Below are 25,563 nucleotides of genomic sequence, written 5' to 3' on the forward strand. Positions count from 1 at the left end.
AGAGTTCATGCATTCTGTCATTTATGTTAAGGCCTATTGAGTCAAGTTAGTGTCCCCAGATGTCCCTCAGTGCAAGTTCATCCACTGGGTTCTAGTCAGCTCATCTAGGGTCTCTCCCTTAAAGAAGATCAGCTCTTCCTCACCCAGCAGTAATCAGCTGCCAACAGCTCTTTGCCCAAGATTTTTGACATGGAATTTTTGGTCTTTTTGAGACAAAGTCTCCCTGTAGCCCCAGCAGGCCTGAAACTCACCATGTAGACCAGGCTGGTCTTCATCTCACAGAGATCCACCTGCTTTTGCCTCCAGAATGCTGGGACTAAAGGAATGTACCACCATGCTCAGCCCCGACATAGTCTTTTAAAAGAGCACTGCTAGAAGAGGTGTGTGTAGCCACTGACTCTGTTGAGGGTTCTCAGAAGATAAGTACTCTACTGCATCTGGTGACCAGCTTTTCTTTTAGGGACAGACAGTGTTGTGAGCTGGAGAGCCTCAGCTCAGATTGACTAAGACAGGGACTAAGCCAAGCCTGGAGCACAGGAAAATAGTTCTGTGGGCAGTGCCAGGCTACACTGCTCATAAGGGGCCATCTCATAGGCTTTGAGGGAAGGCCCAGATCAGGCTTCGCCCCTTGGCCTAGGAAAGGAATGCTCCAGGGAATGGTGATCAGTTTGTAGATAACTACTGTACATTTCTTTGACTCTTGGGCCAAACTCTGGAGAGTTTTACTGAACTATCTCAGTTTTACCCACGTGGCTCCTCAGACTTGGTTCCAAACCTTCACTTCTCCTTTCTTCTTTTTTCTCCAACTCTGTTACAATGCTTTCTTTCTTTCTTTCTTTCTTTCTTTCTTTCTTTCTTTCTTTCTTTCTTTCTTTCTTTCTTTCTTTCCTTCCTTCCTTCCTTCCTTCCTTCCTTCCTTCCTTCCTTCTTTCTTTCTTTCTTTCTTTCTTTCTTTCTTTTTTTCATGCCTGGTATACTCTCATAACTGGGTTGAGACTTTTGGAAATCAAACCACAAAGTGTTCTGTATTTTCAGCCATAGTCCTCTCCTAAGACTGGAGAATAGAATTAAACAACTGTCTAAACAGGAAAATTGGTGGTGGTGGGGAATCTACTAATATTCCAAAATATTATTCCATATCGTAAAACTGTCTATAATTCTGATACGTGTGTGCATTGTAATATGTGAGTAACTTTATAATCGGTAGAGTTGGTGGTTTGGGCTTCCTTCTATTTTGGGTGTTATGCAGTCATGTCTTTAATTTATTAAGCCATACACAGGTTCCCTGAAATATAAGTGAAGAATCTTATTTTTCTGAATATGTTATGGCAGGTTTCAGCTTTCTTTTGTGGTAGACAACACCAAGGAGAGATGGGTTCATGGTCTTCAATTACATTCAGTAATGTAGAAAATTTGCTTTGCAATGTCTAAGGAAGTTTTAATTGGTAGACTAAACAGGTCTTATTTTAAAGAAGTCAGGCATTTGAATTTCAGAGATTTATGTGTCTCAGAAACTCTGGCATCCCTTAGTCACCCCGAAGCTGTATGTTGAGTAAGGGGAGATTTTCTATGTGATGAGATTTTTCTGTGTAATTTCTGCAGAGTGAAAATATGTAGTTGCTTAGAAGAGAAAAATCCATGAATACATTTAACAAATGTGCATTCTGTACCCGTGAAATAAATCGTGCTATTTAGTAAACTATACAAATACATTTCAATATGTTCAAATATGAAAACTAATGACCATTCATAAAAACTGAAATGAAACTGTTTTGAGGAAAAAAATCTATAAGGAAAAGATTTTACTTGCCTTTAATAAATCAGCTTTTGGAAAATGAATTATGCTCTTATGTACTTTTTTGCATTTATAAAATAATAGGCTTATGGATCATCTTCACCTGACAGGGTCAAGTAGGCTATGGGTGTCCTTTCCTGTTCATTTCAACTGTTTAGACAATTGAGGTTAACTTGCCTTGGTTGCCCTGAGGGAGAGTCACAGCTCATGTGCAGTAAAGTCATGAGAACCATCATGCCTTTAACAGCAACATTCCAGAAGCCCTCTTCAGAGAGCCAAAGTAGTGACTCTCTTTGGAGACTTAAATACAGAGATCAGAAGTTGATTTTCTTCCTTGAGGGGCTAAGCAGCTAGTTTTAAACTGCATCATTCATACTCTGTCTTTTTTTGAGACAGTTCCTCCTATGTAGACCAGGCTCGTCTTGAACTCACAGAGATCCTCCTGCCTCTGCCTCCTGAGTGCTAGACTAAAGGTGTGTACAACCATGCCCAGCCTTCTAGATGCTTTTTAATAAAAATAGTCATCTTTAGTCACAAAATGAAAATATTGCTATGAAAAGTTGCTGCTACTTGAAATAATGACATTAAGGTTTCTTTGTTTAAACCTACAAATTAAAAAAGAAGGCTGGAGAGATGGCTCAGTGGTTAAGAGCACTGACTGCTCTTGGAGAGGACCCGGGTTTGATTCCTAGCACCCACATGGTGGCTATGAACCGTCTTTAACTCCAGTTCCAGGGGAATCCAAAGCCCTCTTCTGACCTCCGTGGCATTACATGACATGGGTGCACTCACATACATGCAGGCAATACACTCATGTGCATAAAATAATAAATAAAATATTTTTAAAAAAAAAGAAAAGAAAGAAAAGAATATTTCACTCTGGAACTATTACCTAGGTGGTCACCCAAAGTCAGGGCTAATGATACATGATGGGATCACTTTGGAAGGGGTCGCAGCATTCCAACATACTTAATTGCTGCATTCAATTGCTTAATGAAGGATGGGAATATTATCTTGTGTATTATTGATGAAACATCTTTTAATTATTAAGAGTGAGTTGTCCTAGGTTTCTTTGCATGCCTGGTAAGAACATGCAACATCCACAACTATTCTGCTGACCCTGCAAGGAACGCAGAATGTTGCAGTATTATAATATTGTTTTTTTAAAGATTCCATGACTAACCTTGTAGTAGTTTCATTTTAGATAGAAAAGATGCAAATATTTAGTTCTCCTTCAGAATGTAAACACTATCCCATCCCCACAGTAGCTTTTGTTCCTTTGCTCAGATAAAATCTATTCCTGTAACTGGAAAATATTTTGTGGAGCTCATTATTTTATTTTCTTTTATTAGGTCGGAGACTATTCTGTTTCTTGTGAGCTTCAGCCCTTCCCACAGTTGTCTTTATCTGCATATCTGTGAAGAAAGAATTAGTCATCTCACATTTTCCTGTAAAGAAATAAGCATCAGCACCTGGGCCGCTGCACTATTTTATTCTCTGAGGTTCTTTCTCTCTTGGTCTGAGTACTTGGTAGGTGTGTTCTTAATCTCCAACTCACTGTCCCCTAATGCTGTCCCTGTTCTTAGTGTAAAGGCTCAGGACAGCTGCTCCTTAGTGAGCCTGTCTACCTCTATTTCTGATTTATAGGGGACTCTCTGTAGTATGCTGCCTGAGTGGTGGGACAGGCTTAGACCTTGAGATCGTGCTTCTCTTCAAATTTTGACTGAGATTTTTCTGTTCCCAGTGATTTAAAAAATTGCAATGGAGAATAGTTTGATGGTAGGGAGTAAGAAAAGCTAGAATGGCTACAAATATAGAGAATTATATTAAAACCATTGGCAGTTTTAAAAATTGTAAGTCATCTGATGTTATTTTTAAATTGAGAAAAATTCCTGATGTATTTATATGATATGACTCACTCAATAAATATAATACAGATAGTCCTTTCTTTGTGTGTTGCTGGAAATTGAACTTAGGGCCTGAAATATGCTAGGCAGGTGTCTATCAGTGAGCTGTAATTCTCAGCCCAATAAGAGTTCTTGATAAATCTTAGACAAAGTAAACATCCCGATACTGGATCTGAGGACTGTTTCCTAATATAAGAATCTTCCAAGGATGCTTTTGCTTAGAAGTTACAGCACATTTGAAACTTTTCCTTTTCTCTAATCTCTTGACATGCCCAAAATCCATCTAATTAATCACTTTATACCCTCTCCCTTATTATAAAATGAGCATGATAAATGATAATAATTGCTCATGGTCTTATAATAATAATTCTTAGCTTTGGTTGGATTTAGAAAGTTTGAAAATATATCTGCCTACTCAGACTTCTTTCCTTGGGGGAGAGTGACCAATAATAGCTTTTTAGGAGGCAGATAAATCTAGTCACCTGCTTACAAGGGTCAACTAATGAGTTCTAGGTTCCATACAATTTGTGTTACAGTTCATTATACTAAAAAGTCAGACTTACTACAAGTGAGGATTGAATTCTTCAATACCTACTTAAAGTAAATTAGTTATAGAATTAGTTTTAAAATAGATTATTTGGCGCCTCGGGCTTTAATTAAATGCCATGCAGGGCCCTGTTTAACAGTAGTGAAACAAGATGGGAACAGAGGAATGGGAGCTTGCAGGGTAGGGAATATGCTTCCTACCAGCTGAGTAGCTGGCTCAGCCAATCATGGGTCATGGTCGTCACACGACCATAAGAGACTAACACTTTAAAAAAGATCTGCAAGTTCTAACAGTGCTTCCTATGACTACTTTTTAGCTTCAGATGTGTTAGAACTTCCAATTGAGTTTTTCCAAAGAAGGAAAAAGAAAGGCTGAAAATTTGTGACTGCCACAGCATCTTTGAAAATTTTTTGATTTATTTATTTCTATTTTATATGTATGCGTGTGTGTGTGTGTGTGTGTGTGTGTGTGCAGTGCTCATGGAGGTCAGAAGACGGCATCAGATCAGCCTGGAACTGGAGTTAAGGATGGTTGTCAGCTGCCATATGGGTGCTGGGAACTGAGTCTGGGTCCTCTACAAGAACAAGGCTTTTAACTATTGAGCCATCCCTCCAGGCTACCACAGTTCTCACAGTGAGTATGTGGGAGCACTTTGTGGTTACGAACTGTGAACACAGGTGCTTGGCTTCCTTTTGTTTTAGGTCTTTCTTACTGCTCATCTTCTTGGCATTTTCCATTGTTTTGAAGGTTGTTCTCTCTTCATTGTCATGTTCAGTGCTGTTTTATTAATTCATTATGGATCTGGACAAGTGGTCAAATTGTGTGAAAAATAATGGAAGACACACTTAAAGCTTTAAGCCCAGAGCTCTAGGAAAGATGATGTCACGAAAATGAAGTTTTCTGTGCTGTGAACTCAGCTTGCTTGATTTTTAGCTTCTTCAGGTGGGATCCTTTCCTGTTTCTTCGGTGTTTTATGAGATGTATAAACCTTGGTATGATGTCACAGTGGTGGTTTGATAACTTGGTTAGTTCTTGCTCTCAGGACATACTTGTTTTTGCTATTTCATCTTTCATAACAGATCATGAATGAACCAACAAATTATCTCAAGATGTTTGAACCCTGGTCCTTGACTCCTATGTGCCTACTGAGTAGGCGTGTCTAGATAAAGGTATTTAAACATCTCTAAGAAAAAAGAGTTTTCTATTTAAGCTATCTAATTTTAACAATGGCTTATTCTAGGACCCCTGGCATAGACAGAAAACTTCTGGGTTGAGGTAAAGTGGTCCGATCTCCTCAAGTTTCCTGAAATATGATATGACTTTTTTTTTTTTTACTTTTTTGGGGTGTTTTGGAGACTTTATGGTCTTGAACAATTTTAGTAAGTTACCAAATGTATCCAGTTCATTCAGTATCATAAAGTTTCAATGTCTAATTGAAAAACACTGGTATCTTCCCCCACTCTCATAAATCTGCAGGAAATATAAAACAATTTTTAAAAATTCTGAAGACTTTTAGGTAATGCAGGGAGTGGCGACTCAGGAGGAGTTATACTCCATCTCCAAACTAACCCTTTTTCATCTTACCTTTTTGCTATTGAAGGTGTTGACCATTTTTTTTTGTAGCTCTACTTCACTGTAACCACAACTTTTCTTTATTCCTCAAGGCAGTATACTACAGGGCTGTAGGGTTTGTTTTTTTAATTTAAATTTCTTCTAAACTGCTACATAAAAATGCAAATATTATGCATGTTTGTGGGACCAGGTTTTGATATATGTGTACATTATGTAATGCAGCAGACAACTCAGATCTGCCTCTGCGGATATTTATTATTTCTTTATGATGAAAATATTCAAACTCCTTTTTTGCATTGTACAATACATTATTGTTATCTCTAGTCACTTTATTGTATAATAGCATGCCGGGACCCTTTGGTCCTATGTAACTGTACAACAGCACCCATTGATTAACTCTGTCTCTTCAATCTATGTTCTTTAGCCTCTTGTAGCCACCATTCAACTCTCAACTTCTATGAGATCAATTTCCTTATATTCAACATGTAAGTGAGATTATGAGTTCCTTGTTTCTGTGTGAAATACTGGAGTCTGAAGAGGTAGCTATAGAAAGCCTGGAGAAAAGGAGGTAAATTGTAACCCCCAATCGGAAAAACTTTGGGTCACACTTCAGACATCCTCAAATGCTGGTTTCATTCGTCATTCACTTCTTTACACAAACTTTTGTGTTCTCCCTCAATCTTTCTCCCTTTCTGTGCTAGTTACTTTTTCTTATTTTGGCCTAGCTGAAGTAACTTTAAAGGAAGAAAGATTTATTTTAGCTCACAGCCTATAAGGATGCAGCCCATCAGGACATGGAAGTTGTGGCGGTAGGCTGCACTGTCCACAGCACAGGGATCTTGTGGCACAGCATGCTCACATCTCAGCAGACCAGGAAGCAGAGGGCTCAGGCTGGAACCAGAGACAAGCCATAACCTTCTAGCCCCATGTCTATATCCATGTGTCTGACAGCTAGACTCCATGTCCAAAGATTCTACAACCTTCCAACCCATTGTCACCAGCTGGGAAACCAAGTGTTTAAGTTCATGAGCTCCCAGGGACACATTGCATTCACATCATAACATTTTACCCCTGGGTCCTAGACGTTTGTGGCCATCTCATAATGCAATGTGTATTGAGCCCAACTATGATCTTATCGTTTAAAATTCCAAAGCATTTTCTAAGATGCAACACAATTTCTTAACTGAGTCCCTGGAGTAGTAAACAAATCAAAAGAAGACAACGGCAACAAAAATCACCATAAAACAAGTAAGAAGGAGATATGAGGAAAAATCAGACCAAAGCAATACCGATATTCTAAGCTCTGCAGCTCCATGCTCAACATCTATGGTTTACAACGGCAGCATCTGGGCTCCAGTGGGCTTAGCTAGAACAGCTTCTCTGCCCCTTCCACTGGCAGCACACGGTACTCTCTCTTGGGCTATCTCCACTTGGTGCTTGCAGCTCCCCTTGGCAGATGTCTTATATTCCTGGCCATCTACAGTTTCCTACCAGGATCTCCACTGTAGCCTATGCCTGACCTTCATAGCTCACACACAGCATAATTAGGAGCTCTGTGCTGGGAATCTGATCCTGCTATACATTGCCTGGTATTAGCAAGTCTTTAGAACATTGGTGAGCACCTCCCTGACCCTGTAACTCTTGCATTTGGCATACCTGAAGAACTAGCACTATGTAAATGACAATGCCAACTTCTGCCAGCTCCAGATATAGCCTGCTTCATCTCACCATAGCTACTGGGAGGTCAGTGCCTGGGTGTCCAGACCTGGGAAGCATTTCCCTACATGGCCCCGTTGGAGCAGGGTGCAATTGTTGTGGCAGTCTATATTCGGGCACTCTCCTTTCAAACAAATTTGTTTTTACACCGTGGCGTCTTCAATGGATGGGGATCTTGTCTTTAAGGAACAGTTTCTATTGTCCCATTGCAGACTGTGAGCTTCTATTTATTTGCGCTAATCTCTAACAAATAGCCTATTTTATCCATACTCACCTGCAAGTGTAAATCCACTCATGTTCCTTTTCCCACCAAACTACACATTTTCCACATCTTTTCTGTAGTTTCTGCTCTTTCACTGTACATCTGATTCAGGGCCATGGCAGCGAGTTTAACAGCCTGAATGCTATGCTGCCTTGAAAATGCTTCTGTCAAACAAATTAGTCTGTTACTTAGGACTTCAACTGACTCAAAATTTTAGGACATGGGCTAAACATAGCCAGAATCTTTGCCAAAATGTAATGCAAACAGTGTTTAGTCCAGTTCCTGATACAGTCCTTACTCCCCTCTAAAACCCCAGGAAGATAATCTTTTCTACTACATTTCCATTGGCACTCTGGTCTTCCGAACTCCCATCAGAGTGACCCATCAAGCTTGGCCTACAGTGTTCTGGGGTTTCTCTAGCTCGCTACACTCTTCTACATTCCTCCCATGAACCAGTTCCAAACCAGAGTCATATCATTAAGGTAAATTTATCACAGCAACAGGCTCATTTCTTGATATTAGTCCCCCCCTCCCCTTCTTTTATGTAGCCTAGGCTGGCTTCAGATTCACTAGGTACCTGAGGATGGTCCTGAATTCCTGATCCTCTTGCCTATATCTACATCCCAAGTGCTAGGATAATAGGCATGAGCCACAGTGCCTGGCTTGTTTTTTTTTTTTTTTTTTTAATTCTATATTAGTACTTTTAACATCACTATGATCAAATACCCGAGAACAACAACTTAGGGCATGGGGGACTTATTTTGGCTTATGGTTTGAGAGAATGTGGTCCATCATGGAAGGAAAGCCATGGTAACGAGTTGCTTCATGATAAGAGAATGTTGCAGCCACTTGCTATATGGCATCAACCAGGAAGCAGAAGGAAAGTTGGCTCAGGCTAGAATGGTGCTAGGTGTTGCCTATAAGCCCTGCTCTATAGCCATGCACCTGCCAGCTAGGCTCCATGTCCAAAACTTTCCGCAACTTCCTGCATCAGTGCCACAAGATGGGGTCCAAGTATTTATACACATAGCTTTCAGGGGACATTTCATATTCAAACTTTAATGCCCTCCCTATTATGATGATAGATCCAATTTTCTCCTTCCAGAATGATCTCTATCCAACATTTTTCTTCAGGTCCAGAGTTTCAGAAGATAGTTTCTCAGAACATGGAACATTCTTGTGACTTTCTTATATAAAATGAGCTCAGGTCCTTTTGTTTACACCTCCCAAATGAGCAGCATACTTTTCCATTCACTTATGAGTGGCATACTTTTCCATTCACTTCTTAACTAAAAGTATAGCTATATAGCTTATTTCTAATAGCTAGTATGACTTAATCTACTAGGAGGAACACGAACTTTGAGTTATACAAAGTGGTGGTGCATGATTCTAATGGAGACTTTGAGAAAGCTGTATCTTTTAGTCCTAAGTTTTCTTTTTCTAACATGAAGATACTGGTACCTTATATTTGGTTAGGATGAGATTTAATAATGTATATAGATAGCATGCAAAACCAATTAGCTACATGTTTCCTGACTCTTTTTCGAAGTTCATACATTAAACTCTCCTTTACCTGGGCAGACATATCTTTTCTTTGGGGGAACACCTTCTTCTATGTATGTTACATGTTCATAGTTAGATAGTGTGGATAGAAAATAGCCATATAGGTTATTTTTAAGGGATTTTATTTAAAGACTCCTGTACTCCTCAAGTACTAGAGTATGTATTTTCTCTGACTATTCTATTTCTTATGTAGACGCTCTCTCCCTAATGGGCTCCGACAGCACCGTGTCAAAGTTTCTTGGTCTACTTCAAGATACTTAACAAATCCTGTTTTACTTGGCCAGAATTTCTCTGAGGGACACTGAGAAACATTAACGAATTACGTTTTCCTGGACAGGTGATCAGGCTCGAAGTTCATTCCTATCATATAACCCTCTTCTGAGGATGACAATCCTGGAGTTTTTCTTGTGCGGAGTGGCTATGGCTTATGTCAATAATTTGAGTGGTTCTTGTCTTGCTGTGTCAGTCACAGATTGTTCTGGGGTTCTTGTCCTAGCTGAAGGTGGCTATATGGGCTTGATGACTACCTTTGTGAGAGTTTGTCATTAACTATCCTAAGAGACATTCTATAGAAGATGGTGGGATGCTATGCATTTGTCTCTAAACTTCAGTCTTCTCAGCTCTAAAACAGGTACAAAGTACACAAGTTATTTCACGGCACAGCATGAGAAGTGAAATGGTACAGGAAAGACAGAACTAATAGGGGCTCATGGTACAGGTTTGATAGTGTGAGAGACATGGAATGAAATTATTAGCCCAATTTTTCACTCTTCCTTGTAATCACAGCCTGCTTTCATCCCAATCTGGGTTTAGTGAAGAATTCATTCTTTAAATTTAGAATTATCCACACGACTCACTTTGGTCAACAACACATAGTGCAAGCTGAAAATTTATCAATTCTAAATTTCCCATCAGGTGTTAGAAATCTTGCCTTTTGCCACTTTCTGTTTGCTTTCTAACCCATTTGTGCCGTCTATTCCCTCTGTACACAAGATAGGAGGCCCCAGGGAACAGAGTCGCCTGCATTTAGAATTAGAGGCGGGACCACCCCAGATGCTGCATCTGGAGGCAGAGCTGCCCAAGGAATTCAGCCTGGATCAGCTGAGGACCAACTGAAGCTTCATGTGCAGATGGCTCTGTGACAGGAAATGATCACCGTGGAAAGGTCTTAAGATGCTGGTGGTTTGTTACGAAGCGGTAGCTGACTGATAGAGTTAGCTATTATCACTACTGTTGTGTTTGAGAAAACCCAAGTGTTACTAAGTTTAAGAGGCCCCTTGAGTCAGGTGATTGTTATGACTGGTGCCGAGTCCCCTTGAGTCCCTCATACTCAGAGACTTTGGGACTCCCTGTGCTCCAACAGCTGACAAAGCAGTTCCCAGGCTGCCTCCCTCACCCCTGTGCTCCTGCAATCAGCTCCCCTTCCTGAGGGTGCCACTTTCCTTCCATTTCAAGGATCTTGACAAATACAGTCACGGAAAACAGCAAGGTAAAGGAAATGTACTTACAGGCTAATACTCACCCACTCTCTTTTTTAGTGTTTCTTCTAAATTGCAAGCCTGCTGTGGTGGATGTTTTTCTGAGAGTTGAAGCTTTACATTTTTGAAACCCTTTCAGCACATAGCTGGATTTCTTTGTGTTCTTCCTCCTCTAACTACAGTGGCCTAATAATACTTGCCATCACCCAACTTTCTGTCAGAGAGTAGGAGGGGATTAATGAGACAGTGTTTGCAAAGTGCTCCGAGGCTCTCCAGCAGTCCTATAAATGCGGGTGTGTGGAGCTGGCACTCGTTGGTCCCTGTGTATCTATTTCAGATAGTTTGGTATCTTTGAGGCAATCATTTGTAAGGCACAACCCTGTGCCCTTCCCTTAGTAAAGGACAGCGTTTTGCTTGGAGCTGAGATATTTTTTCCACCCTTTTGGCCTTGCTGAGCTTTTTAACGATCACTTCCATGCTGCCTGCCTCTAATCTGTGGAGAGATGCTGTCGGTACAAACTGTGCTGTGAGACCGTGTGAAAATTACACCACAGCCCACACAGAAGCCCCGCTTTTGGTTCCAGGATGTCTGTTGGGACCGCTGTTAAGAATATGTGTCTAAAGAAGGAGCTCATTCTCATTCTTGGTGCACAGGTGAGTTAATAAGTGTGTGCATTGAGACCAGGAGCTGATGTATCAAAGATGTAGCTCTCTATCACCTCAGGGGTGTTCTTAATAGCAGTGCAGGTTTTCCCCCCTTTCATTTTCGTCAAAATGTATCAAGAGCTGTCACTGCTTCTCAAAGAAAGCACTTATTAATATGTATAAGGTAAGACTGTTCATTTCTAAGAATTAACTGTACTTACAATCATTATATCCAACCATAGTGACTACAAAGAAAGAAGGCAACACTCACACTTGCTCACGCCTGTGTGTGCTGGCACACATGCAACACACACATACACAAGGAACGTAACAATAAAAAACCTTGCAACTCCAAATTTCCCGGAAATGCTGTATATTAATACTAAAGAAAAGGCAGTTCCTTGTTTATTAGCATAGTTATTTTTTGGTTTTTGAGACAGGATCTCTATGTAAACCCAACTGGCCTAGAACTCATTAAGTAGACCAGGCTGACCTCCATCTCACAGAGATCTGTCTGCCTCTACTTCTGCCTCCAGAATGATGGGATTAAAGGTGTGCACCACCATACCCAGCTGTTTGAGGTGCTAGCTTTTTGTAGATAATGACTTTTTTTGTTGTTGTTGTAGTTTCTGAGTCCAAGCATGCTTTGTTTTATATGATATTTTGAGTGTTTATCAGCAGCCAAATAATGGCATTTGAATACCAGTAGACCATATTTCACTTTGTTTTAAATAGGTGATTCCTGTTACTCTTAGTGTATGACTTGTATTTTATCTGTACTTGTTTTAACAGCTAGATGGCCCAGCTTCTGTTTTTCAGGGACCCAGATGAACTTACTGGGTTTTATTTTTGTTTTGTTTTCATGATTATTTTATCTTTATGTCTTCTTTGTAAAATTAATCCTGGGAAAATTTAGCCAGTCATTTACTGGGAATTTATTGAGTGTAGGTGCCTTGAGGAGTCACAGAAAGGTTGAAGGCGTGGTTTATATTCTGACCTATAATTGTAGCAGACAACCCTTGAGCATTTGCTGAGTGGGTGGTTCTTTGTAGTTATTATCTTGACTAATTCTCATAACAACACTTTGGGTTGAGTCTTAATTATTATTATCCTATTTTGCAGATGAAAGAGTAGGAACATAGAAAAGCTAAGCCACTTGTGTGTCTTAGTTACAGTCTGTGTGGGAGGAAGCAGGTACCTTCTCTTTGTGGATTATGTCAGTTTGTTAGAGCTGTCATAACACAGTGCCACAGATGGGAAGGATTCACCAGTGCAAATTTAGGAACTAGTTCTAGAGACTGCAGGTCTGAAATCAAGACTGACAGGCTGTCGTCCTCTGAGGCCTTTCTCTTCGGCTTGTAGATGGCCACCTTCTCCCTGTGTCTTTTACCAGCTCTTCCCTCTGTAACGGTCTATCCGAATCTGCTCTTTTTTTTTTTAAGACCCCATGACGTTGGATTAGGGCTCATCTGAATGACTTACTAGGCATTTGAAGACCGCATCTCTATTTTCCATCACATTTGAAGGTACTGGGTTAGGGCTTCAGCACGTGGTTTAGGAACAGAGGATGCAATTTCGTTCATAACAGTCCCTCAAAGAGGAGAAAGGTTCTTGTTTGCTTTTCTTTGCTCTTTTAGACTTGCCTATCTGTCCATGTTTTAGGATAACCTAAACTTTGAAAATGCTAAGACCTAGAAGGGACTCCCATCACTTAGACGAAGTGTGGAAATCCTTTCTTTTCACCCATATGTCCCTTCAGTGACACCTAGTGGCAAGTAGTGGGAAAGGGGGGGTGCTGGAGAGTGTAGCAGGGCTGTGTCCTTTGGCTGAGCAGGAAGAGAACATAGAATGGGCTTGCTGTTTGAGAGAGGAAAGGGAGACAATCACAAACACGTGACAGGTGGAAGAAGAACCAGCAGATGAATGAATGAGCAAAGCCAACAAAGCAGACAGTAGTTGAGAAGGATGGTATCTAGGAACTCTACCATTGTAGGGTTTTCCCACAGTGTCTCCCCTTTGCCTCACACTGTTCCTTGGTCAGCTGTGGTTTCCAAGCACAATGAACGCTTATTTCAAATGGCATTAGTAGCCGGGCGAGGTGGCACACGCCTTTAATCCCAGCACTCAGGAGGCAGAGGCAGGCAGATCTCTGTGAGTTCAAGACCAGCCTGGTCTACATAGTGAGTTCCAGGACAACTGGGGTTACAGGGAGACCCTGTCTCAAAAAAGAGCAAAAAAAAAAAAAAAAAGGCAATAAAAAACAGGGGGGTCGCACACTTCCCCTTTTTTCCTTTTTTTTTTTTTTTTATTATAAATAAAAATAAAAATAAAAAAAAAAAAAAAAAAAAAAAAAAAAAAAAAAATGGCATTAATAACACTGGGGTCTGACACATTCACCTAGTTTCCTTTTTTTTTTTTTTCTTAAGGTCGTGTTTAAGTGTGGGAGTAAAATAAAATAAAGCAAAACAGAGAAACTGGACCATAAGGAACTGAGCATTTAACCTGTTCACTGACTGGAAGGGTCCTGGGGTTTTGCTGGACTGCGAGGCTGAGCTGGGCCATGGTGGTCTCAGCTCTGGTGTCATCACTACCTTTAGGCAGCATCAATCTTGGACAGCTTACTTACATTTTCCGTGCTTACTGCTCAGACCCTAAGACGTGAGACTTGTAGGCTTGGCCTCACAGACAGGAAGTGAGTCTTTGAGTATTATCATAGGGATTGAAGGAGGTGACAAATGGGGAGATATTTTAACACCAGAGTGCAGTTCAAACAAGTACTGTTCTGTGTACCAAATCCTTAGACGTTTTGTCTCTTTCACAGTCTACTTGCACCAAAAATTGTTTTCTATGACCGAGGACTCTGGGATAAGGTCAGAGCACAGAGCAAAGTTAGCACAAAGCAGGTGAGGTGCTGGGATCAAGAGGAGAAAACATCCATGCTTTTAGTCCAGAGTTTCTTGTGTGGACTCTCTGTTCAGCATGTGTGGAGACTTGTTTTAGTACTTGCACTCCTTCCCATGTATCAGAGAATACCCTGGCCTGTTGTTATGCTATACATTTGAGTAATATATTTTTATCTGGATAGCAGATTGAGTTATTTTTCCCACTTGTTGGGATTTTGGGGGACAATTTTCTACCTTAGCTTCTTTCTACTCCCATTTACCATGGGGCTGAAAGGTAGAGGACAGGGACGTGCCGTCTTCCATCACTTTTCTCTGTTTTTCCTTCCCAGGACATGTTAACACACCCCTGGCAACTCCACTGGTTTACTAAATGGTCATTCAGGAAAATCCTAGAGAGGAACCTCAGCCAGAGCCCTCACTGGCTGTAGAGTTCAGAACTGAGTCTTCTTTGGTGGTATCAAGTACACATCTGTGTGAGAGATGCTCTTTCTCTTCTCTAACCGGACAGGTGCTCCTCTGGCCCTGGGCATCTCATAGAAATGCACCTGACTTGGAGCAGACTGGGATCCTAGTCACTTCTGGAGCAACATTACACCCCTGGGCCATGCTCAGAGGAGACTTAGCTCAGTTCCAAGAGTTCCTGGCAAACTCTAGGCTCCAGGCAGCTTCTCTGCTCTGGCTCACCCTTGCTGCTCCAGATGCCAAACAAACCACAGATGGACCTAGTTCCTAAGTGTCCAGGGATTTTCCCATTTGAGGCCAACATCAAGCTTTTCCAAGTACTCAAATTCAAGCAAAACCCCTGCCACTCAGGCGTCCTGTTTCTTCTTCGGGCATATAAAAGAGTATATTAGAACATTCTGGTTGTTGGGATGATGTGGCAATCGCTCCACTCTGCTGATCAAACTTCTGTTGACGTGGTACATGGTGACATGGGCAATTTCAGATCACTTTCATGAGCCAGGATATCTGGTGACGTGCATGTATGCATGCCCTTCCCTTCCAAGCATTATAAGGCTGATCTGTAACAGGAAAAGTACAGTCACCTACTATTTTCTCAACTTCAAAATGATGTTAAAGGGCTACTTAGGTTACAGTTTCTTGGTGCCTAAAGAGTCATAAATTTGACTTTCTGTGGAACTGAGGCCACCAGAGAGTGTATCTGGTAGTTTGTAAATTCAACATTCCTATGTGATAAGTAATTCATTTATGACTTATCCCCTTGGGTACACTGCAGTAGAGAAACGACTACTCCGTGGGTGAGTTATTTAGTATTCTCCACTCTCCAGTGTTGGCAGGGTAGCATTGTCTGTGGTCTCCTGTTCCAGAACTTCTTCATTTATTTGAAAAGGAAAGCTACCCACCTACTACTGAGCACCCGACAGGAGCGCTCCCCATGACTGGGCCCTCCTCCTTGAGTCAGTTGGAGAGAACTATTTCCTCTGATGGAAAAGGCTTTGAAATAAATGGTGAAGGGACCCAAAGAGTAAGATTTTCTTTTCATGCTTTTCAGAAACTTCTTTTTTTGGTATTTATTTCAAAGACTCAAGTGTGCTTTGGGGGGCCCCTAATCATCCTAAGCCCTGGGAATTTACTTCTCTGCAGCTGCTCCCCCTCCCCAAGCAGCCCTGCACGGAGCAAAATAATTGTCTGTTTCTGCAAGCAGCCTCCTGTGCAGATGGAGCCTGATTAGCAGCGCGCTTGCAGCAGGCCACTGCTCCAACCACATTTGGAAATCCAGCCACTGAGAGGAATGTGGGCTTGACATTCATTAACATTCTTGGGCTCCCTGGGAAATACACATAATAGGGTAAAATTGCCATTAAGGAGAGCAACACTTGAGGGAAATATCCACTCAATAAAGACGGAGATTCTTCTCATCAACAGCTGAGGAAAAATCCAGTTGCCATAAAGGGTAAAAGAGACATCCTCTTAATACGAGTGGAGATGGCCAGAGTTCAGCAGGTTTGCAGCTCTAATGAGTCCCGTCGTCCTGCGCTGGATGGAAACTGGCTTATTGGTATGCAGATGTTTCTCAGGCATATTTTGGTCTCAGCAGATCCCAGAAACAGCTTAATGATTTCTTTCCCCAGGGTTGTCTGTATTAACCTTAAGAAAAGGCAAACACGAAAAGAGCAGCTCTTAACATTGACACAGAGCCCTTAAAACTTTTTTCTGGGTTAGAGGAGTAGTGTTCCTGGGCATTTTCATTGCTTGATATTGGGGAATCTTAGTGGCACACACAGTAACCTGGGCCATACGTGATTCCTACCTACCCTTATACATTTCTAGGGCTGTTTGATTTGAGTCTTTGTCTTCTGTAGTCCTTTGTATTTGAATACCATAGGATTGTGTTTTATGTGTGCTAAGCTGATAAAAAGGAGCTCCTATTCACATTTGGGAAATCAGGCAAAAGAGCAACACCAAAGGCTGTTTAAACAAATCTAAATTCCTAGACATTTTTAAACTCCCTTTGAAGAATCTTGAGCTCAGTCAATTCTTTAGTATTGACTTGAACTCAGGTATAGGTCTGTGACACAAGTGTTCAAATCTGTTTTTATTTTGTCCTCACTTGACCAATGAAATACTCCATTTGGTAGTTCTTTAAGTCCTGTCCTTGACAAGTAGCAAGGAGGAGCAAGGCTCCTTGCTGAGTCTGTGTCTTGTATACAATTATTGATGTATTGAGTGAGTTATCCAAAGCAGCAGGCTCCTTAATGTCTGGTTGTGCAGCTTTAACTTCCTTCCTAGGATGTAACACCAATTTGTGCACATACTATTTTGATTCTTTTATCTCCAAATGGCCATAATTTGATGTTAAGCATCTGTACTGAATTTCAATTTAGTCAGAAGCAGCACCCTGTGCTTCTTATTAATGACAATACTACCTTACATGTGCACAGCAGTTTATAATTTGCAGTACACTTTCACATATATTTCTAACTTGATAATCTCAATGTGCCTCTATGATAGGTGATTTTAGCACTTTTCAGATGAGGAAACTGAGGCTCATGGATTTTGCTACTGGAATCTTCATACTAAGTTACTTACCACAACAGAATTCAAACTGAAGCTATGATGTTCTTCTTATTTCTATAAGCCACTTCTGTTCTTTAGATTCTTTTGTTAAAAACATTAATTTGTTGAGGCAAAATCCAAGATATTTTTTAAAATATCTACAGGTAAGTGTCTGTGGCGAATAGAGTTTTGCATGTTTGCTGAATATGTAAATATTTTGACGTTGCAAAATGAAGTGCTTGCGCGTGCGTGTGTGCATGTGTGTGTGTGTGTGTGTGTGTGTTGTTTATGTGTGTGGTGTTTGTGTGGTGTATTTGTGTTTGGTGCATTTCATGTCTATGGAAGATGAGCATCCCCATGAGAGTCAATTCAGAGGCCAGAGGAGGACATCAGGTGTCCTGTTCTATCACTCTCTGCCTTAGTTCCTTGAAACGGAATCTCTCACTGAACCTGGAGCTAGGCTGACATACAGCAGGCGTTCTGTCTCTACTCCTACGGTACTGGGATTATGACTATGCTCAACTTTTTAAGTGGGTGCTGGGGATTCAAACTCAGGTCCTCAAGTGCTTTCATCCACTGAGTCATTTTCCCAGTTCTTGCAAAATGATTTTTTAAAAGATGGATATTGGGCAGGTTAAATGGCTCAGTGGGTAATCGTGCTTGCTGCCAAGTACGATGACCTGAATTCAATCCCAGGGACCCACAGGTGGAAGGAAAGAAACAATTCCTACAAGTTGTCCTCTGATCTCTTATCTTCATACTCACAGAGTGTCAAGCATGTGCTCCCCCCTTTAAAGTGAATAAATAAATATATAAAAAAGGTGATTACTATAAGGTCTGCCTTTAGTGGGCTGTAGTGGTATTGATTTCTATAGACATCGTGGCTGGCTTTGTACCCTTAAATGTTTATATTGGTGTTCTTCTCTTTGGGACTTAGTGATGTTAAGGATGTTTCCTTCTGTTTAGGTATAACGATTGACTTGTTCTTCTCCATAATATCATAAGGGCTGTTTTATACCATATAAACTTTTAGGATGACTCTTCAGATAACACACTGATCATTAATTATAGTTGCAGAGCAGAATGCAACTACTACAAACCCTGCAATGTGAAAGTCTTGACTGATTTCACAGATGTTGGGAGGTGGGGAGGCAGGGACAGGGAGTGAGAGGAAGATGGTAGAGTAAGGAAGGGCTCTCATTTCCACGTATGACATTGTGGAACTTAAGTGATACATTTAAAGCTGATAGAATGTTGGGCTGGAGAGACAACACAGTGGTTAAGAACACTTGCTGTTTTTCCAGAGGACCTGAGTTTGATTTGCAGCACCCACATGACAGCTAACAACCATCACAACTCTAGTTCCAGGGAATCTGACACCTTCCTCTGGCCTTTTTGGGCACTGCATGAAATAAGTGCACTTACATACATGCAGTCAAAACACTCACAAATAAAAATAAGTTAGAAAGTTGATAGAATGTATTGAGGGTTATTATTGTAAGTCATAATATTAAGGTATAAGGAGATAATATAACCGATAAAAATGGGGAGGGTCAGGAGAGAAAACATCGATGAGGTAATTTTCTTACCTTTTATGTTACTCAGTCAAAAGTTTCTATAATTGAGAAATCAGGAAAGAGATGTTGAACATATTTATGACCGCCAATGACTAAACTTTGATTCCAAAGGGTAGTAGAATTCGGAGTCAGGACTAGAGCAGAAAACTTTCCTTTCTAAGTATATCCTACACAGTCTGATTTTTAATAATGTCCGTGAAATAGTTTCAAAGTTTCACTCAATGGGAAACAGTGCTATAGTGTTTCTACTCTAGACTGGAGTATCTGTATGGAAAGCATAGTGATGACCTGAACTGACAGGTAGGTGAGGCACTATGGATAGACATGTCAGTTATGACTACATAGCTGAATTAGATTCTGCTGACTAAGCCAGCACTTCCCCAACCCCCAGATCCTGGCCAGGCTATTTGAAAGCAGGAACTGGACACATCCACAACCTGCACCAGACACCAAACACTCACCTGTTAGTTGTGACTTCATCAATAACTTAATGTGTTCCTGGGCACAGCTGAGGCCTCAGTCAACTCCTCTGTATAAATAGGGGTGAAATTCTAGATTTTGTACTGACTTGGACTTTCTTCCTACATTTTTATTACTTTTCTATAATTCTCCCTGCCTTATTTTTATTTGTAAGACATGCATAGGTATAAATTTTTTGAACCTGGTGCCACAACCTTGATCGGATGCTCTAAGAGTGTATTTTAGAATACTACATTGTCTCTAGGAAAGTCTTTCTGTTACCAAACAGCCACCAATCATGCCAGTGTCCTCAACAGTGTTAGTGTGACTCAGGAATGTGTTAGTTTATTGTTAATAGATTTCTTAATTAAATTTTGATTTGGTTCAAAAGGGTTGAAGCTTTTGGGAATAGGATTTAAAACATATCCTCGTTCATTTATTGTTACAGTTTAAACTACTTATTTTTGATTTAAGATTCCTTTTTTAATATTCTGTCAAATTTCCTGAAAAGAAAGAACTTAAGCCCTACAGAGAGCAGCTGATTGCTGACCATGCTCCTGCCTTACTCTGGCTTTGACCCAATCACAGTCCCTCAAATATCCTTATTTGTCACATGGTCTCATGTTTTGGCCATTGAGTTTTCAGGATTCAATTGAACATATAAGAAGCTAGGAGTGAATTAACATTTTCCCATGCTCTTTCCGTACTCCAGCTCAAGTCTTGGATTGGTTCCTTGGAAGTCTGAAAGAAGGTGAGGGAAGAAAACCCCGATGAAAAGGATCTTATGCATATCAGGGGCAAGGCTTCCTCTCAGGGTTACTGGGGACTTTGGAAGTTTTATGAGGTTTGTACACTTGCTTGCTGCAGTGACTTGTAAGATAGAAACTGGCCAGAACAGCTTTCTAGATAATAAAAGGCTGCACTCCATGGCCTCTTGACTGTTCCTTCCATAGCTGAAAATTGCTTTCCTCATCACTGAGTGACGCTGGAAGAGATACTGGTTGAATGGACCTGTACATCATTTATCTGTCCCTTCATAGTGTTTTGTCTCTGTAGATACTTTGCTTCCCTAGGAAATCAAATATGAGTAAACTTGAAGGCTGAAGTATTAGAAAGGGCCAGAATGTGGAGCTGAATGGAGAGTCCCATGCCACCCATTGTGGGCTACAGACAGTTTGTCAGGGCCGGCTCAGGCAGAAAAACGACTGGGAGGAGAGGAAGGGGCCAAGGGTGAATTAAGGTAAAGAGAGGGATGGAGGTTAATAGACATAGCTTGCATAGAGCTCTAAGGTGTATAGAAAAAAGTGAAAACTCTTGTTCTGGGGTAGTTAAGTAACTGCCCAAAGCCAGACAGGAAGTATTGGAGCCAACATTTGAACTGAGTTCAGAGTGAAGGCAAAGTTCTCAGCTTTACCTTATCCTTCAGCCTCCATCAGAGAGGGGCAGCTGGCTGCTGCCAATTAGTTTGTTTTAAAGTTGAGAATATGAGCTGTTTTCAGTTGTTTCCCCAGAAGGCACTGGATCTCATTCTCGTGCTTCCTGAGCTGTTCACATAAGCTATAGCAACAAACCTGCACTTGGAAGCAAGAAATGGTGGCTGGGCTGGGGACATGGAGAGGGCTGGAAGTGGCATAAGCAGGCATAACTCCAGTTCCCTTCTACCCTCTGACCAAGCTTATCTTCATAGCATAAGAAATATTTGCTTCTCTGGAGACCAAATAAGTTAAGAATGCTTTGTTCTTATCCTATTCTCTTTTAAAAATGAAATGAAAATAACCGATTAAAAGGAAATTCTTCATCTCAAACTGTTGAATGCTATGCTGTTTAAATTTAGCTTGTTAAATTTGGGATGTTGAAACAAAGTCCCACACATGAATGTTCTCTGGGCCCATGGCATTTCCATTTGCTTGTGAATTGGATTAATTTTCATTTATCTTAGCTCTTGCCTCTCATTCTTTTCTGTTTTGAGATACTTAGCAAATGTTGACAGTTATGGTTGGCTTATTAAGATGCCTCAGTTATGTAAATGATTTCTGTTAGTTATGCTGTTACTAGTTGAAGAGAGCCTTAAGCTTTCTGGTGTATTTTTAGGTCTTACTAGTAAAGTATTGCTTATATACCATTTAACACTTTTTTTTTTCTTCAGGCATCAAGTTGACCTTTCTTCCGGCTCCCTTTAGCCCTACACTTCCTTTTTGAATCTACTGTTTGCTTGACATGAAAAATGAACTTGTATAATTATAGACCCAGTGGCCTTTTCTCAGCCCTCATTCTTCTTGGTCACATGGCTGCGGTTGACAACGCTGACTCCCTCTTTTCCTCAAACCCTCTCTTTGGCTTCCATAGCACGATTTTCTGGTTTGTTTCCTCTTGTGGTTACTTCTTCTGTACTTGATCCTCTCTGCAATCTCCACTATAGACTAGAGCTTTTCAGGTTTTCCCCCATATCGTGACACAGAAAGGGACAGTAATTGCCTGGCACATAAGGTTCCTGCTCAAGCCTGAAGGTGACTGGAGGGTTAGTACCCCACGGGACAGCAATCTCTTAACACACCTATAACCCAACTGGGCACATTATTAGTATGTTTCTAATACTGTTTGGGATTTTGTTCTATCTGTCATGCAGGACTGAGTTATTCATCTCTAGATCGCAGTAAATGCAGGCTAGCAAAGGTGCAGATTAGGCATGAGAAAGCTGGATCCAAGGGATGAAGGAGCAGAGATGGCAATGGGCAGAAGGTCCAGAAAGCTTGAGGGCATTCAACAGATGCGAGAAACAGCAGGATTCAAACACTGGTGGTGTAACAAGGGTTCAAGAATATCTGTGACAGCTGTCAGGTATCAGGAACAGAGATGAGGAGCCCAAACTGTCAATTAAGGTTGGCTGAAATCTGGTGGTGGGGAATGGAGTATTAAGATGGGGCTGAGAAGCGGAAATCAGAGCACAGGTGACTACTTCTGAAGAATCAGTGTGTCTGCTCATGTCCGTGATGCCTGCTCTGAGCTAGAGAGGACAGCAGTGATTTTGACAATGGCATGAAGAGCTGTTGAGTGTGGGTGAGGCTCACTCTTCCTGAGTTAATAAAATTTAAGTGCCTGCAGCTTCTTTATTTTACATGACCTCACTTCTAACTCTAAGGTGATGATGCTCTGTCCTGTCTTACTATCCAAATTTTAGCTGCATCAAAACTGACGTAAAGGTCCTGTTACTTCAAGCTCATACCTTTTGTGTCTAAACACTGGCTCCATTTCTTATGTTTTTATTTCTCCATCACTATGTAGATTCATCTGTAATCTGTTGTTTCACACAGATGTAGACATCGTTGACTCATTCTCTTTTTAGTGCCTCACAATTTAGTTCAATTGTTTTCTAAAGGGCTTCTCATATTTATGACTTCTCTGTCTCATTTAGACCCATGTCTTTCATATCCAAATCTCTTCACACCAACTCTCTTCTTTCCTATTTCATATGTGGCCCTGCTGCTTCTGGCTCCTCTCCCTCAGAAACTGTATGCTGTTTCTTAGCTAGTCTTCAGTAAAACAAGATTCATTAGCTCACTCCTTTCTTCATAGTGAGGGCAGGGATTGTTGTCTTATCTTCAAGTCAAAACACAGTTTCAGATGTCCTTACTAATCCAGCCATCTATAACTTAGCCAGCCACTGTTTGTGCAGAGCAGTCATTTTACTTGTTGAATGGGTACACTGACCCAGGCATCCCTCCCTTCCTCCCTCCCTCCCTCCCTCCCTCCCTGACCTACCAGAATAACAGCATGCCCCTATAAAGGTGTCTTGTGCTAATCTCCAGAACCTGAGGATATACATGCCTCCTGGGAAGTGGGAATTAAGTCCTTGATCAGCTGACCTCAGGATGAGGGAGTATTCTGATTATCCAAATGAGTCTAATATACTCACAGGAGCCCTCATGGGAAGAGGGAGCCAGAAAAGATTCAGAAAAGATAAGATGACAGAAATGGTGTCAAGCCAGGCACTGGTGATGTGTGCCCGGTACTCAGGAAGCTGAATCTGGAGGATTGTTGTCAGTTCAAGGTCACCCTGGGCTATATAGTGAGTTCTAGCCTAGCCTGGGCTATATAATGAGAGCCTGTCTCAAAATAATAAAAGTAATAATAATAACAATAATAATAATAATAAGAGATCAAGTGTTGTGATGTGAGAGGAGCAGGCTTTGAAGAAGGTAGACAAGGGACCACCAGCCAGGCAGTCTTTAGGAGGGGTAAAAGGCAAGAAACAGATTCAACTGAGACCCTATAGGAAGAATGAAGCCCTGCCAACACATTAAGTCCAGTCTGTGCCTGACTCCGGTCCACAGGATGAGAGGCTTGTACTGCAGGAAGCTTCTCTGTCTATGGTGATCTGTTGTAGCAGCTGTAGGAAGCCAATATACCACTCACCTGCAAATAGTAAGTGCTTCTTAGCGGCTTTGTGCCCCGCAGAAGAAGGAGTCCACAGCAGGAGCCAGGGAAGGAGAGATTCCTGTTAATCTAATTCCTTTTCAAATGGAATTACTGATTCACTCATTTAAGAAATAGTAATGCTTACGTGTCAGGCACTGCTGTTCTAGGCACAGGTGAAGCCTTTCCATCCTGAAGCTTACAAACTAGTTGAGAGATGCAGAATAAATACAAAACGTATAAAATGTTCGTGAGAAGAACCAGAACAGCAACTTAGCTATAGACTTCCTAACATGTTTGAGATCCGAGGTTCAATCACTAGCATCACAAAAACAGAAATAAGATGAGACTCTTGGCTGTTAGACTGGAGATCATGGAACACCAGCTGTGATAAGTACCCTGTGGAAAAGTCAAGGAGGTTCTAGGGATGAAGATGGATGGAGCCAGCTAGTTTTATACAGGGTTACAGAGAAGACCTCACTGAAAAATGTTATTTTTAAAATGCAGAAGAAAAGCTCTGACAGTAGTTGAATTGCATTTCCTTCACAACATGTACGCCACTCTTTACAGGCTCCAGGACTCTAGATGAGCTGACCACCTTGGTCTCGCGAGCATCATCAGATCAACGGATATTTCCTGTTATGGTCTGAACCACTCCAGAGTTCTGTTTAGAGTGTTAATCTTACTATTTGTAGTCAAAACAGTCCTTATGTGACTTTGTCTGACACCTTTTGCAGTGTCTTTGTAGAGCATGAATTTTCATTTCATTTTCAGTCCTGCTCTTCATGTAGTCACCAGGTAGATGGGCAACAAAGAAATTGCCTAAAAGTTCAATTCAGATTTGTGTTTTAACCCTTGTTTGATGTGCTATGAGCACACAATTTTCTGTATGCAGTGATGACCAATAATGGTATTAATCTACTTTGAATTCCTTAAAGTTGGTCTTCAGGCCAAAAATTTCATGTTATGATGAAGTGTGTTGTGTAATGGTAGATCTTGAGTACAGATGCCTTTTATTAAAATTGGTTTTTATAGTTAAAGGACCTTTTAGTGAGAGAGAAGGCTTGGCTTCAGAATTATCTATGCTGTATTGACTTCATGGCACCCTGAGGTACTCTTCAAATGCAAATGTGGGTGTTCATTAAGCAGAAACAGTTTCAAAACTGTAATGCCCTGCCATGTTAATGCAGGTGGAAATTTGAAAGCTTCCTGCCTTTATTATTTTTTCCATTATTTTGGGAGGGGGAGATTGTATATGGCTGTGCTAAGTGCTAGAGAGTCTTTCTAGGTGATATATTTGTATTTCAAACAGGGATTTGCTCTGCCTCCCTGAGCATGCTGATATGGAACACTCTACCCTCTCTCGTGCTCCCAACACTCAGAGTGAAGGCATGTATTTTTCAATGAAGCGTCTATTTGAATAGCTGTTGGGGTTTTTACTACAGGTAAAACAACCAACCAACCATCCATATGTATAATCAACTATTTCTTCCCAATGCACCCAGCAAATATTTACAGAATTAGAGAATTGTCAGCTCTGATTCTCTCTGCTTTTGATTTTTATTCTTATTGCTTCGCATAGATACTTCTAGGCAAACCATTTGGTCATTGACTTAATATTTACTTAAAAAGTTGTGTGTGTGTGTGTGTGTGTGTGAGAGAGAGAGAGAGAGAGAGAGAGAGAGAGAGAGAGATGTATGTATACACA

The sequence above is a fragment of the Nannospalax galili genome, unplaced genomic scaffold (assembly GCF_000622305.1).
Source record: "Nannospalax galili isolate Female #2095 unplaced genomic scaffold, S.galili_v1.0 scaffold1299, whole genome shotgun sequence".
Lineage (NCBI taxonomy): Eukaryota > Metazoa > Chordata > Mammalia > Rodentia > Spalacidae > Nannospalax > Nannospalax galili.